The 15378-nt window shown below is 43.1% G+C and overlaps 1 protein-coding gene across 2 annotated transcripts in view; it reads left to right on the top strand.

Moving 5' to 3' along the window:
- DPP6 (dipeptidyl peptidase like 6) overlaps nucleotides 1-15378 on the top strand; it is a 607069-nt gene that overhangs the window by 356968 nt on the left and 234723 nt on the right. The window lies entirely within an intron of this gene.

Here is a 15378-nt window from a genome sequence, read left to right as displayed (position 1 = left end):
GACAAGTGCAAACAAGTCCTTTGTGCCTTTTACTGCAGTCCTTACTCAGGCAAAATTCCAGTTGAAACCAGTACTCAACTAGATGGAGAATCTAGGATATTGCTATGACAACACTAATCAATTAAACTTTATTCTGTTTTCATGCAGGAAGGGATGTGGAAAAAAATTGTGAGAAGTCTAATTTATGTAGGAATCAGCCACCAAGATATTAATTAGTCTTTTTTTCCTTCCGTACCCCCCATTTTTTCCTGATGGAAGCATTCTCATGAAAATGTCCATTCCATGTAGATGTGGGCATAAAAAAGGAGAGATGTGGTGTTGGAATTCTGTGCCCCACATTCGGTTTTGGTCCCTTTTGGGCAGGCAATTGAAAACATCTTATAAATGTGCTGTGCCAATCTAAAAAGCAAGCAAGATGATAGGCTGTGTTAAGAAAGAGTGCGAGAGAATAATACTGAGAATATAATGCTGTTATCTAAATTGGTAGGACACACTCACCTTGCTCACAAACTACACTGGGTTTGGGTCAGCCATCTAAAAAGGATACATTGTAGCAGAAATAGAAAAGGTAAAGAGAAGGGTAAAGAAAATGATAAAGCCACGGAAAGGCATCCATATACGGAGAGATTTAAAAGATTACACCAATTTAGTATGGAATGGAGATGAATAAGAGGTGACGTAATAGAGATGTTGAAAATAAGGAATGGTATAGAGAAGGTCAGAGCTTATCATAATACAGCCATTCAGTAATTATAATGCAGCCCATTTGAAACAGGTCAAAGGAGATCCTTTTTTAAACAGTACATAGTTAACCCATGGAACTCATTGCCACAAGGTCTTATTGAGACTCAAAAAAGGATTGAGTGTTTTTTTTTAACATAATGTTATCCACCACATTTAAACGACCTGCAATCAGAATTATAAACAATATCATCCCTCATGCTTCAGTACATAAACCAATGAGTTTGCCTGTGATTAGGAAGGAACATCTCTGGTAAGTGTGTTATTGCATAATAGTCTATTATGGGGGTTTATACCTCTGAAGCAGGTACATGCAACTGCAGGATACCAAATGTGATTGATCTTTGATCTGATGGGCTAAAGCATTTCCTATGGGAGAGGGGAGGGGGTTTGTGCAGTAGAGAAATTTGAGGGATCAAAGGAGAAGAAAACATTGTAGTTCATGCTATTTTTCCGTCCGTAGTTGCTGTTCAATTTAAAATTAATTCGTGTGTTTGTATAATCCCAAACTACTTCTCCCAGTGTGCATTACCTTGCATTTGTTTATGCTGATTCTCAGTTGCCATCATGCTGCCCACTTGCCTTTCTTTGCTAGGTCCTCTGCCCCAGGTTATATTCAATTAGTTAGCATCATTTCTCTGCATTTCTCAAGATGGTCCTATTGACTCTGTAGAAGAGTGCCCTCTTGTGGCCAATCTGACATCAATCCATTTCCACAGGCGGTTTAACGAAAGTGTGTAGGTTGTTGAATAAAGTGCCTGCCTTGCATCTCAAAGGCATTACGTTCAAATCTTTTGGCAGCTGAGGGTTGTTTTTTTTTAATTTATTTATAAACAGACTCAGATATTGTGGTGATCAGTGTGCTAGACATACCTTGAAGTAAAGGGATCATCCAGTAATGCACTCAGGGATAATGAAAACAGTAATGCAGAGCTATAGGCACAATCTAATTTGCGTGTTAATATTCAAATATTGCCTTCAATCTGTACTGCAACTGCAGCAGCCTGCTGGCCTGAACACGAACAGAAAGAGCGAAACTTCTTTTAACTGGCTTTGTGCTCTATCAGGACTGCTAACATTTTTAATACAGTTGGGAGCAGAAGCAAAGAGATAAGGAAACGCACAGGGGGATTAAGAGAGCCAGCCGTGGGGTCACATTTTAATGAAAATTTATTCATAGATTCTGTTTCTTCTTGGTGTCAAATGGATTATTACATTTATGGGTAACACTTAGGGTCACATGCTCCCCTGGGTGAAGCCAAGCTAAAGGAGGCAGATAAGCCCCCATGCATTCGGGAGAGAAGAGCAATGTCCCAGAGTGATGCTCACACCAACATCAGACTGTTGGAGTCTCTCTGCATGAGAACTGTGTGGGACTGGGGAAGTGTGAAAGGGAGCAGCCACTACAGGGTGTCCTCGCCTAGGAGATTACCTGCATAGGGTAAGGCTGACCCATGGACTGCGTGCCATTTAGTTTCTGGGTGGAGATCAAAGTGTTGGTTTTAACCTAGATTGCCCTAACCGATTTAGGGCCTGGTTACCTGAGGGACAGCTTCTCTTCCCATGGCCATAGCACCACGTCTGGGATCTGCAGAGGCACTTGAGCTGACCACACCCTAGTAATAAAGGGAGGGGCCCTGTGCCAGGGCATTTCCAGGCTGATTCCTTGGCTCTGGAACTTCCTGTCTGTGCTTGGTGTGCCAGCGTTGGTTCACCACAAAGCTCACCTTTCCCCCGGGGGTTTTGTGAGGTTTGTGGATGGTTAGAGGTGGTTTTTGCTGCTGTTATTTTGGGGAGATTTTATATTGACCTGGATAGGTTGGGTTGGGCAGTTTATGGGTGTGCTTGTGGAGGGATTTTTGTTTGTGTATTTTTTGACTATGTCGCAGGGTCCACCCTCTTGTGCCTGTATTGGCTGGTTAAATAAATAGTCCTCACGCCTTCTTCAGTGCTTCACCCTTGTGTCTTTATTTACAGTGCAACCCCACTTCATTCCCCCAACAGTTATCCACATTTAGACCCTCCCCAAGGTCTGCTGGCCCATGAGGCTCCTTTCCTTGGGTGGGGAGACAGAGCTATGGCCCCCTTGTCTCCTCCCAGGCTGGCCTCCTGACTGAGCTTTCCTCGGGGCTTTTATAGCCCTCCCATCCTCAGCCCAGCTGCTGGCATTTAACTCAAATCATTGCTGTGAGTCAGCCCTCATTAGGGCCTGCAGCTGGGCCCTCTGCTGGCTGCCCGAGCCCCTGCACTTGGCCTCCTTTCCAAACAGCAGGGCTTAGCCAGCATTTTAGCAGGGCATTTAAGGGCCTGCCCTGCCACAGTCTATTTTAAATATTTTGTACGTGCTGCCATATTGTAAAAGCAGCTAGAGCCAGGGTAGAGGCACTTCAGTGAAACTGAAATCAGTTCCCCATTTCTCACCCAGATCTTTGGAGAGCACAGCTTTACCAAAGATGGACACACCTGAGCTACAAAGCTGGGATCCCATCCAAACCAGGGCTGTTCTGACCTGGGGGGTTGGTTCAGACTCTTAGAGCTAGCTGCAGAATCTGGTTCTTAATCCGGAACTCCGCCTCATCAAATTTTGGGTTTAAGACTTGGGTTTGGGCCCAGTTCTTCGCCGTATCTGGACAAACTAATCTTTTTCTAACTTGGATTTTCCAGGGTTTGGGATCAGACAAAAGATATAAAGAGAATTTTGTATCTGATTTATATTTTTTTTCTAGGAGGCCTCAGCCTGTTTTTTAACCTTGAACATGTAAATTTAAAGGGCTGCTAGATGCATGTAGGTGGGGGGAATCTTTCCACCTTTAATTTGCCTGGGATATAATTGTGTTTTACTTGAATGCTGCCATGGAAAAAGCATCAGATTGTTGCAGTGGGTATGTGCTGCATTGAAGTGATGAATGATTAAAACTGCTTCTTGCATAATAAAGCACACTCTGTCATGTTGTGCTTACTTAATGTACCAATGCAGTGTGATATTCAGCAGTTAGCTAAATTACAGTAAATCACCTATTTAGAAAAGTTTTCGTCTTAGCTCTTCATGCAAAAAGTGCTAAAGGCAGTAAAATGATAATGACCCATAATGCCAGAAAGATAAAAATGAGTTTCCTCTTGGAATTAAGGGCTGTACTCCTGTTGTTCTAGGCAAGCTGTTCCCTGATCCTAGCTGCTTCCTTACAGCAGTGTCTGGGAGTATATTAAACGGTTGCTTATTTCTGAACTGCTGAGTAACAGCCCTCAAATAAAAGAGCTTGTTGGTGGAGAGCGGAGCTGAGTTGAGGCTGGAGAACAGTGTTCCTATAGAGCTGCATGAGGGGGCACACCTCTGTGTGCCATGGAGGCCAGCTCCATTGGACATTGTTCTGTAGCAATACTCATGGGTGAGGGAGGTGGGGAGGTACAATTGTGGGTGTCTCAAGGGTGTGCCTAGGCTGGGAGCTAGAAGTCCCCTGGTACATAGGTTCTCTTATTTCCTGACCCCCCACTGCAGAGCAGCTTTGGTGCCACCCCAAAGACTGGGTAGATGGGAGGACTTCTCTCCTTTTCCTCGTTGTGTTTTTCCCAGCCTCTAACCAAGGTGCTTGGGGTGCCCAGTAATTTGAGGGTTTAATTGTAATTGTTTGTGACTAAACTTCATAGAAGATTGAAAGACACACTGAAGCATGGCTGGTCAAAATGAGATCTTAATTTTATAAGGCTTCATTGCAACACACTGCTGTTCCAGCTTTGCCCACATCTGGGGGCGAGCTGCAGTTTTTGTTTACGTGGATTACAAAGCAAGCATTTTAGCAGCGCAAGGTTTAGTGAGCTTGTACTGTGTTATTTCTTGTTTGGCGTCATCTGAATCCTTGGTGCTATATTGAGGAACACACAATGCCTGCCCCTCAGAGAAACTCTGAGTCAGCTCTGCCTCCTTTGCACTGAGTTACTATGCAAGTGATCCCATTGATTGCAGCAAGAGAGGTACTACCCAAAGTGAGTAATTAAGCCAGAACCAGACCTACACTCTAATATATTAAAAAATTATAGCTTCTCATATCATGAATGCAGAATAAAATCAATATTACTTTCTAAGCTTGGCTATGCTAGTGCTTCTCTGCCATCCTGTTCTTAGCCGTTCTTTTCCCACTCATTGGATTTTTATTAATCTTCTCTGTTGTGTTTGTCTCCCACCAGACTTTCCCTCGTTCCTTTTTCTGTTGCTTTAAATTTCCTCTTTTTTGTACTTTGCCTCATTCTATCCTCGTTTTCTCACCATCTAATTCCCCCGCTCTCGAAATCAGTCAGTGGGAGCTGTGGTTGCTCTGCACCTTGCAGGATTGGGCCCTTTGGTATGGCACTATTGCGTGCGCTGGTCACAGACAGAGCAGCCTCTTCACCTCAGCCTGTTGTGCTTGCTATTTCCCATCACTCAGAAAACATTGTTTTGACTGGAACTCCCAAGCCCTTCACAATTTACATTCCATGTGTGCGTGTTCAGATGTCCAGGTGAATTGTTTGGCTGGATGGTTGGCTGTTTTTAATTTGTAAGCCTATTGCAGACTCAGTGCTTGCAGGCTGCTTTATTACCTCAGTGGTTTGTTGAGAGAGGGCCTGGTTACCTAGTGAATACAAATGGGGACTCCAGGCAGACACCCCATTGCCATGCCACACGCAGCATTTCTAGGTACAAAGTTTGCAGGTTCTATTGCTGTTGTGACAATAAAATGTTATTCTTTAGCATAAGAGCAGAAATGCAGTTCCTCCCACAGGGCCTTAAATCCTCCCCCACAATGCACAGAGGCTACAGTGATCCCTTGGAGAGTTGCATCCCCCACTGTGGTGTGAATGGCTACTGGATCTGTGTAGCCTTGGGTTTGCTGCCTCCATCCTGTCCCTTTTCTTCATCCTGTCCCCAAGCCTTCTACGCATTGAGGTGCAAGGACCTTGGTACCCTGTGCATGAGATTTCTGAATCCCATCTTCCCCCAGTGGATGGTAACCGTACTGCTTCTAGAGTCCCTGTGTCTGTTAAGGTAGTGTGGCAGGATTTGAGCCTGAAAATAACATAAATAGAAACTTCAATGGGAAAGAGGGAAGTAAAATATTTTTCTCTCATTCAGTTCCATTGTGTGAGTCATTTATTAATTCCCAATGAATATTAATACAGTCTGTGTCTCAAACACTATCTTACAGTCCTACATCCTGTCTGTTACCTGGTTTGATTGTAAATGCTAACCAGGGAGGCCTGATTAACACTTGACTGGGACAACATCAGGGAAGTCCCAGGTAGGGGTAGGAATTGGCAGTGGTGATTCAGCAGATGGAACCTTCCCGCTGCCATAGCGCTGAGCCACACCTCCCTTCCCCCCAGCATCTTGGTATTATGGGTCATTGCACTGCAGGAAGTGTTGTCTTTCAGATCCAATATAAAACCAAGGTCCTGACTGCCTGTGGTCATTAAAGATACTATGGCACCTTTCAGGAAGAGAACAGATGTTAATATTGATGTCTTGGCTCAATTCCAACTCAAGTAATTACATTCTTCCTATCTGAAAAGTTCTTTCCCAGTTAGAATTGGATACAGTATTTTCACTTCCTGTGAAGCTCAGTGGATTCATTGAGAGAATTCTGTAAGTCTATCAGATATTAACTATTAGCTAGTTAATGTGGCTAACATTAGTGGAAGTGGGATCTGTTGCAAATGCGCTCCTTCATGTGAGCTGCAATGGTGGGAAATAACACAACAAAAGATCCCTTACCTTCTTCCGATGGTCCAACAACATTAGGTGTGCCCAGTGAACAACTAAATCACAGCAGGTTACATTGCCTGCTCCAGAATAACTTCAGCCCTGAGAAAGCTGAGTCAAACTGCTCTCGTAGGGCGGTCTACAGCCTACTCTGTTGACATTGTCTAATTGTCATTGTCTTGAGATGTCATTTTTTCTTTGAGTGATTCTTGATTAGACCGCTAATTAGGGCATTCTCTGTCACAGACCGAACCTGTCCTAACGGTTCTAATGTGACCTTCTGGTTTTTTACTGTAATGTCTGAAAAGTTGCTACATGACAATTTTAGAATTTCTGTTTTTATGCCTTTCAATCATTTGCTGTGTTTGCTGAAGTTTGAAAAGGTAACAAAAGGCTACATTATTTTGTATTTATCTGGATGAAATTCTTGTTGCTCTGTATCATTGAACAAATAGTTATGCTCTCTCGAGACAAATAATGTAATAAGAAAATTCTTCTCAAAAGTTTATCAGTCTCTCATGCATCTTGTGTTACTATCGCTGAGCTATAATATTGGAGGTTATTACTGTACCAGTTTAATATTGATGGAATGGTTGTACAACCATTATTTCTTTCTGTTCTTTGACACTGATGTAAATATTTGTCCCCTGTTCCCTGTAATTCCTTAGAACTTCTCATGTCCGGCTGTGGTCAACCTTATTTTTACCATGGGATATCTGGAAGGATCACCAGCACAATATTTCAACAGAGGTCAGTTATTTGGGTGCCCAACTTGAGACATCATGAAGGGACCTGATTCTCAGACACCCAGAGCTCAGCATTTTCTGAAAATAAGGCCCCTTTAGGATGTGTCGAGTTGGAATTCTGAAAATGGAGGCACCCAAAATCACTACTCACTTACGAAAATTTGGGCCACAGTACAGTGTACTACCCCTTTAAGTGGGAGCTGTGTGTGTCTTCTTGGTTCACACTAGTGGAGAGGAAGCAGGATGTGCTGCAAGAGAGTAGAGAGCTGACCATTCTCATTCTCTCTGTATCTCTGTCTCTCTCTCTCTCTCTCTCTCTCTCACACACACACACACACACACACACACACACACACACACACACACACACACACACACACACACACACTCGCTGACAAATGATGTCATGTATTGGTTACCCACAACTCTTTCAGGTTTGAAGTTAAAATCCACTTAATTTCAAAGAAATATTGATACCCATTTAGTATGGTTGCCATAAAAAGTAAATGTAATCAGAGTGTGTCATCGTTTAGATTGCTTATGACCCCTGGGGTGTGCTTGGTTATGTCCAAAGGGCATTTAGAAGCACAAATGTCGTTTTAACTATTGCCTTGTAAAACATACATTAAATTGTGTTGGCATAATGATTTCTTTCATTAGTTTCTCTGCATCTCGCATTGTGTTCTTCTGCGGAATTGTTCTGTCTAGTGGCTAAAAAGGGCACAGAATATTGGGCCTTGTAAGCTGGCAGAAGTCTATAATAAACTGTGTAACGAGTTAAAAGGTGTTAAATGATTCTCAGTAGACACTCTCTTCACTGACAGGATCTTTTGGCAGATGATTTGAAGGGTGACTCTGGAAGAACAAATCATTAAACTGATATAAGTCCATCTAGTCAATTGGTATCTCTATAAAGCATTCACTTAGGTGCACGCAGTCCCTAAAATGATATTAATTTAAGCCTTTGGTGGTGGTGGTGGTGGTTGTTCAAGAATATATACATTGCTCTCCATTTGTATACAGCTCACTCCGTTTATTTTTTTAATCAAGGGCCAAATCCTGGGCCTTGTCTACACTTAAAAGTTTTACCAATGTAGCCATGTGTCACCAGATTTGCCCATTACTTTGGGGTATGCTCATTTATTAGGGTTACTCTTCCGGGGGAGGGGATTCTGTAATACTATCAATGTACTGCTTGTGTCACTTGTGTTTTTAAATGGAGCTCTTCCTCTCCCTGCTGCAAGTTCCCTCCCAATGGAGCTATCCTGCAGGACCTAGGTTCCCCAGGGCTGGGTTCTTCCAGCCCCAGAATCAAACGAATGCGCGCGCACACACACACACATTAACAGAGCATGCCTGAGCAGGCTGGGTTAAGCAGCACATTCAATCTGCCACCCTTATATGCCCCTGGACTCAGCAGGCTGGTTGAGCAGCACTTCCAAGCTGCCACCCTCCTATGCCCCAGGTTCAGCACGTCCTTATCCCCACTTTTATGTTACAATTGTTCTGGTAGTAACCCACTTGATGAGCAAACCCCACAGGATTTTTTGGGCGCTGCAGGGATCTTTAGCTTAGGTATGAGGAGTGTTGCTGCAGAGAGAGAAGCAACCAGCTTAATCATGAAAGTTAGTTATTGCCAGGTAATAACCATACAAGGGGAGTCCAACAAAACAGTGATAATATTAAATCTAACTTAAATGTGATTACAAAGGTCAGATTTAGAAAACTATCACTGATCACACAAGTCAGGGTCAGAGAGAGAAAGAGAGTTGGGTTCTCACCCCACTCCGTGAAGCTTGAATCGATCCGGGTTCCCAGGTGGTGGTGGTAGCTGAGGGTCCGGAGTGCTGGAGACAGGCAGAGCCCCCAGCACGATCAGTCAGGAGAAGATTAAGTCCAATGGAACTGATGCAGATTTTGGATCCAGGCATCAGCGCACTTACTTGAGCGTGGGTAGGGGGTTTTGTAGGGAAAGAACAATGGTTCAAGGGAGAACACTAGATTTATTTGTGGGTAAACTGATGGCTCAAGGGAGTATACCAAAGTTGTTTTGTTCAGGCTAGACAATAGGAACTGATCATTCCTGGCTATGGGCAGTGCTCCTTACAGGGAGCTCACAATGCAATTCGGCAGCTTCAGTATTTTGGATACCAATAAAGGATTTATTACTAGAATTGGTCTGATAACTACTGAGCTGGGTGTGTGCAGGCATGGGTTCATTTACAGCTGGAGCAGAGATCCCCCATCATGCAGTGCTTCCCTGCTCTTCTGGTCCCAGAGTTCCATGCAGTTCTTGCCTTGGAATCTCTGTTCTCCATTCTGTATGCTAATGAGGATGGCTCCCTGTCCCATCTCCTATGCAAATGAGGCTAGGGGAGTTTCCTTAATCCTGTCACGCTTGTCTGGAGGGGTTTAGGTGCGTCTCCCACGGCCTTTTCATTGCTCTTCGTAAGTCTTTCTTCTGATCAGCTTTGGTTCAAGCAGAGGTGGGGGGTGGGGAAGGTCTTTCGTGAGTCAGACAAGCTGGGTACTGCATCCTCGTTTCCCAAGAACACAGAGCTGATAGGTAACCCATATCAGTTAGGGGTCTGATTTTTTTTTTTTTTTTAACCAAGAAAGCTATACCAGTAAAAGCTTCGACTGGTGAGAGGAACCAATTTAAGCTATACTAGTATAAGCACTTGTATATAACTTCATCCACACTAGGTGGTCTTGCCAGTTTAACTATACTGGTATTACTATACCAGCAAAACCTTCCCATTGTAGGCAAAGCCCGACTCTTTTTATTCATGCAAGGAGTTCCATGGATTCAGTGGGACTATATGCAGGTGTAAGATTAGCAGAATCTGTCCTATGTGTTTGTTCAATCTAGGAGAGGTAATGATGGTACATTAGAGGTTCACTTGTTCATCTTATGCACAGTGAAGCAGGTCTATATAGAATTCTTAGATTTAGGACAATGCGTGGGAAGGTTTAATAATTTACAGCATCAGTAACTTTAAAAAAAAATCCTATCCATGCAGATTGAAGAGGAGGTGGGTTACCGTGAAGTTTCCCTTTTAAGGAATGAAGCCAACATAGTTGTGGCCTGTTGTATTTCAATAAAGGCAAGTTCTGCATTATAGACATTGAGCCTTCAACAGCAAAATTCTCACCTGAGTCCCATTTTTGAAAGAGACATAGGCACTTAGGAGCCAAAGTCTCCTTGACTTTCAGTGGAATTGAATTCAATTGTTTGAGACTGTCAGTTGATTTCAGTGGCAGTTAAGTGTCTAAGCAGCTCAAGCACCTAAATCCCCTTGAAATAAATTGAATTCAGCAGGATAGGTGCTTTTCGAAATCCTAGTGGGTGCCTATCTGTATCTGTACCTGTAGGCCTCTAAATACCTTTGATAATCTGGTTTAAGGCCCTTTTGAAAAATTTACTCCAAATCCTTGTATAGGACCCAATCTTGCTCCATTGAAATCAATGGGAGTTTGACTATTGATTTTACTGCAGCAGGATCTGGCCCCTGTTGTGTCCAACAAGTAGAAGCTTCATGTAGGGTTATGCACAACCCATCTGCACTGGGTAGCAGAACATCTCAAGTCCTGTGTGCGCCCTTTCCCTTATTTTCAAGTGTAGAGGGTGAATAAAAGAGGCAGGGCGAGGGCAGAGGATAGCCATGTCTGAGGAGGCAGGGACTTCAGAAGGATATTCAGCCTGCTGCTAAAACTAATTCCTGCTTCCCACCACTCTCACTAATGCAGAATTGGGTTCTGTGGCATTGTCTGGTCTTCATGTCATTTTTTTTTTTTTTACCTTATGCCAGTACTCTCAGTACTTCACACCTGTACTATGTAGGGTCAACCCATAAGGTTATTTCTGAGCACTTTTGTCATCATCAATAATGGAGAAATGTGACAATTATCAGAGGGGTAGTCGTGTTAGTCTGGATCTGTAAAAAGTGACAAAGAGTCCTGTGGCACCTTATAGACTAACAGACGTATCGGAGCATAAGCTTTTGTGGGTGAATACCCACTTTGTCAGACGCATGGAGAAATGTAAAATTTTTTTAGAAATTCTTTCAAACGGTCAATTTCCTGGAAGTTGGAAGAGGGGGAGGAGTAATCTAAGTGACTTAAACTTCCGACTGGCTGACGGGATGGATCGCTCGAAATTTCCCTGTTCTGTTCACTCCCTCTGAAGCATCTGGCACTGGCCACTGTCGGAAGACAGGATACTGGACTAGATGGACCATTGGTCTGACCCACTATGGCCATTCTTATGTTCTAACTCTGCTGTTCAAGAAATCCATTATATAGTGGAATAAACAACATTATGCCTAAAAATTACAATTTTCAGCAACATTTACACTGAATAGCAGCCACACTGAAAGGCAGATATAAACAATGAGATTCAGTGATGACCTTTATCAACTGTAGTGACAGCTATTAATCAGACTGCAAATTCTCATCAGCTCGCTGGACAGAATTCATTAGAGACAAAGATTGCTGTGTTACTTTTGTCTTTGATTGAGGTACGTCCCATTAAAATGAATAGTCATTTACCGGAACAAATCACACGTTTCAAAACAAAAGCCTGGGATTATTATTCACTGATTCGTTTGATGACTAAGATAACATGACTAGAAGACTAGCTAAACCTTATTGTGTTTTGCCTGGAATACAGTGCGGTTCAATTTGTTCTTCCTTTAAGCAAACCAATTTTCTGTTCATTAAATCGGACCCTTTATCAATGGCCTGTTTTGAATATAATAGCAAGATATAGAGCCTTGACAAATGAATGATGGTTTTCTTTTTTAAAATGTGTTTTAGTAGTGCTAGAAACACATAGAAGAAATTAACACAAGATTTTAAGCTTGTTGAACTTTTAGGAAAAAAAGTTTTTCATCACTTACTTCCAGCTACGGAATAGCACTTACAGAGTAACTATGAAGATTTACAGTTAATTAAAGCATTTTGTTTTCATTAGGGTAAGTGTAACCAGGGAAAAAAGAAGTAATAAAAGTTTAGTAGAGATTTCATTAGAGGGAGCAATATAACTCTTGTCAGTTTGTGTTATGGTCTGAGAAATAAGTATTAATTATTAAGTATCAAAGGGGTAGCCGTGTTAGTCTGGATCTGTAAAAGCAACAAAGAAGTGGGTATTCACCCACGAAAGCTCATGCTCCAATACGTCTGTTAGTCTATAAGGTGCCACAGGACTCTTTGTTACTAATTATTAATAAACCTACAGACCCATTTGATTAATAATATACTTCACCTATGTGTTCAAGGTTCTGGAACAGCCTTCCAAGGGGAGCAGTGGGGGCAAAACACCTAACTGGCTTCAAGACTGAGCTTGATAAGTTTATGGAGGGGATGGTATGATGAGACTGCCTACAATGGCATGTAGCCGATCTGCGACTGCTAGCAGCAAATATCTCCAGTGGCCAGTGATGGGACACTAGATGCAGGGCTGGCGCAACCCATTAGGCGACCTAGGCAGTCACCTAGAGCGCTACAATTTGAGGGGTGGCGACCACAGTGGTATTTCGGCGGCGGGACCTTCCGCCCCCTCTCTGGGGGCGGCATTTCAGGGCGGGACCTTCCGCTGCCAAGGGCGGCAGAAAAGCTGGCGGCGCTCCTGACTAGATGGGGAGGGCTCTGAGTTACTACAGAGAATTCTTTCCGAGGTGTCTGACTGGTGGGACTTGCCCACATGCTCAGGGTCTAACTGATTGCCATATTTGGGATTGGAAAGGAATTTTCTCCTGATCAGATTGACAGAGACCCTGCAGGTTTTTCGCTTCCTCTGCAGCATGGGGCACTGGTCACTTGCAGATTTAAATTTATGTAAATGGTGAATTCTCTGTAACTTGAAGTCTTTAAACCATGATTTGAGGACTTCAATAACTCAGTTGGATGTTACGGATCTATGACAGCAGTGGATGGGTGAGGTTCTGTGGCCTGCAATGTGCAGGAGGTCAGACTAAATGATCATGATGGTCCCATCTGGCCTTAAAGTCTCTGAGTCAAGCTTCCAGTTGGGGGTCAAGCTTTAATAACCAATTTACTTAATTAGAAAATATCCTAATATTTTGAATGGTGTATCTGACCACACTTAAAGTTGGCCTGTTGTATTGAATATAATATATAATTGGAAGATCTCGCATGTTGCTTACATAACACGTTGGCTAATATCTGTGTGGCTAAATACCCAATCTGTCTGAATAGTTACCACTGTTTCCCAAATGCCTGGGACAATGAAACGTGGGACTGTTTTTTGTTTTTTTTAAATAACCATCAGGAATTTGGGAAGAATTGCACTGTTAAATTTTCATTTATTATCAGTTGTATCCCTTAGAAGACGCTGAGGCCTGGGGTGCATACACATAGCTGCCATTGATTCCATACAAGGAAGACTTTGGCACATCTGTCTTTCCTAGGTTCTACTATAGCACCTATCACCTTGTATCTAAAGGGCAAGTGCAAGTCCCAGTGAAGTCAGTGGATGGAATCCCATGAATTTAAGGGGAACCCTATGAGCTGCAAATGCCCATTACTTAGGCATTTACCAATATGGAAAAGCTATCAATGTTAGGCTATTGGTACCCCCTTTTATTTCAGCCCAAACAAGAAAAATACATTTCAAGCATGTACTGCAGAGATTTGTAGAAATTACACTTGACAATACAAAATGAGTAAACTAAGGCAATGTAAAGCAAAGCATACAAGTCTATAAATAAGATGTCACAGCCCTAGTTTATCTTTTGTGAATCTTGCGCCTTTTAAATTCTTTTTATTGTGGTACTGATGATGAAAATAGCTGGGGTACATGTTTGTTCTGTAGGCAGCTGATGTGGATTCATGCACTGATAAGAGATTAATTTTTTTCTACTTTATTACCGGTAAATGGGTCATAAGACTTCTTATCTTCTACACTATGCCAATTAAATTGCAATGGTATTTTATTCAAATGGAGGTGATGGGTTGCAGGCAGATATAGAAATATGCTAAGCAACGTTACTTGTACTACACTTCTACCTCGATATAACACTGTCCTCGGGAGCCAAAAAATCTTACCGTGTTATAGGTGAAACCGCATTATATTGAGCTTTGATCCACCGGAGTGTGCAGCCCCGCCTCCCTGGAGCACTGCTTTACCGCGTTATATCTGAATTCGTGTTATATTGGGTCGCGTTATATCGGGGTAGAGGTGTATTAATGTTGTACACTTAAACAATACCTTCTATCCAGAACAGAGGTGCATAGACCAGATGGCTTTTGGATTCAGATTCGATTTAGGTTAGAATTTGAGGCCAGAATAAGGCTAGAGTTTAGATTCAGGTTTGGATTTGACAGTCTTGGAATCTTGTGAGCTGTTCTCATAAGACTTTGCCCCAAGCTGGTAGAATTCTCATGAGACTACCTGATCACATTGGGCTGAAATCTCTTAAATGCGGCTGCATCCAAAACGAAAAGAGGCTCCACTTGGCCCAGGCTAGGGTTTAAATTAGTGAAAGGAGGTGAGAGAACAATCAGCTCCCTTCCTCCCCAAGCTAGTCAATGAGTGGCTAGAAACTCTGAAGGGGAGGGGCACCCTGCAACCCCTCAGCATGTATTCTCCTCCCCATTCAACTGGGACTGTCCCAGTCACTGCTGGCTCGATCAATTTTCCCACCTGTTGAGGCAGGTGTGTGGCATTTTAAGACAGGAAATGAAGAATTTTTTCCCTAATTGGAACTGGAAGGGGGAATTTAGGCAGCTAGAATTTAATAGCTCAAGTTCTTAATTCAGCTAGGTCTGAAAACTGTCATGGGATCTTTTAATGACAAAGTGGTCAGGACCTCAGTTTTAGGTTTTATTTGAAAGATGCTGTCTCCAGCCAGCGGCGGCTCCAGGCACCAGCGCTCCAAGTGCGTGCATGGGGCGGCAAGCCACGGGGGGCACCCTGTCGGTCCCTGCGAGGGCAGCAGTCAGGCAGCCTTCGGCATGCCTGCGGGAGGTCCCCCGGTCCCGCGGATTCGGCGGCAATTTGGTGGCGGGCCCGGGGGCGGCAAAAAAGCTAGAGCTGCTCCTGTCTCCAGCAGCATGCTCTTCTGGAATGCAAGGACATTACTGACTCTAGAGAAGAGATCCACCTTCAAACACCCCTTTGTGCAGTACCAAGAT

This window comes from Emys orbicularis, chromosome 2, assembly GCF_028017835.1.
Source record: "Emys orbicularis isolate rEmyOrb1 chromosome 2, rEmyOrb1.hap1, whole genome shotgun sequence".
Taxonomy (NCBI): Eukaryota; Metazoa; Chordata; order Testudines; family Emydidae; genus Emys; species Emys orbicularis.
This window is presented reverse-complemented; position numbering and strand designations above follow the sequence as displayed.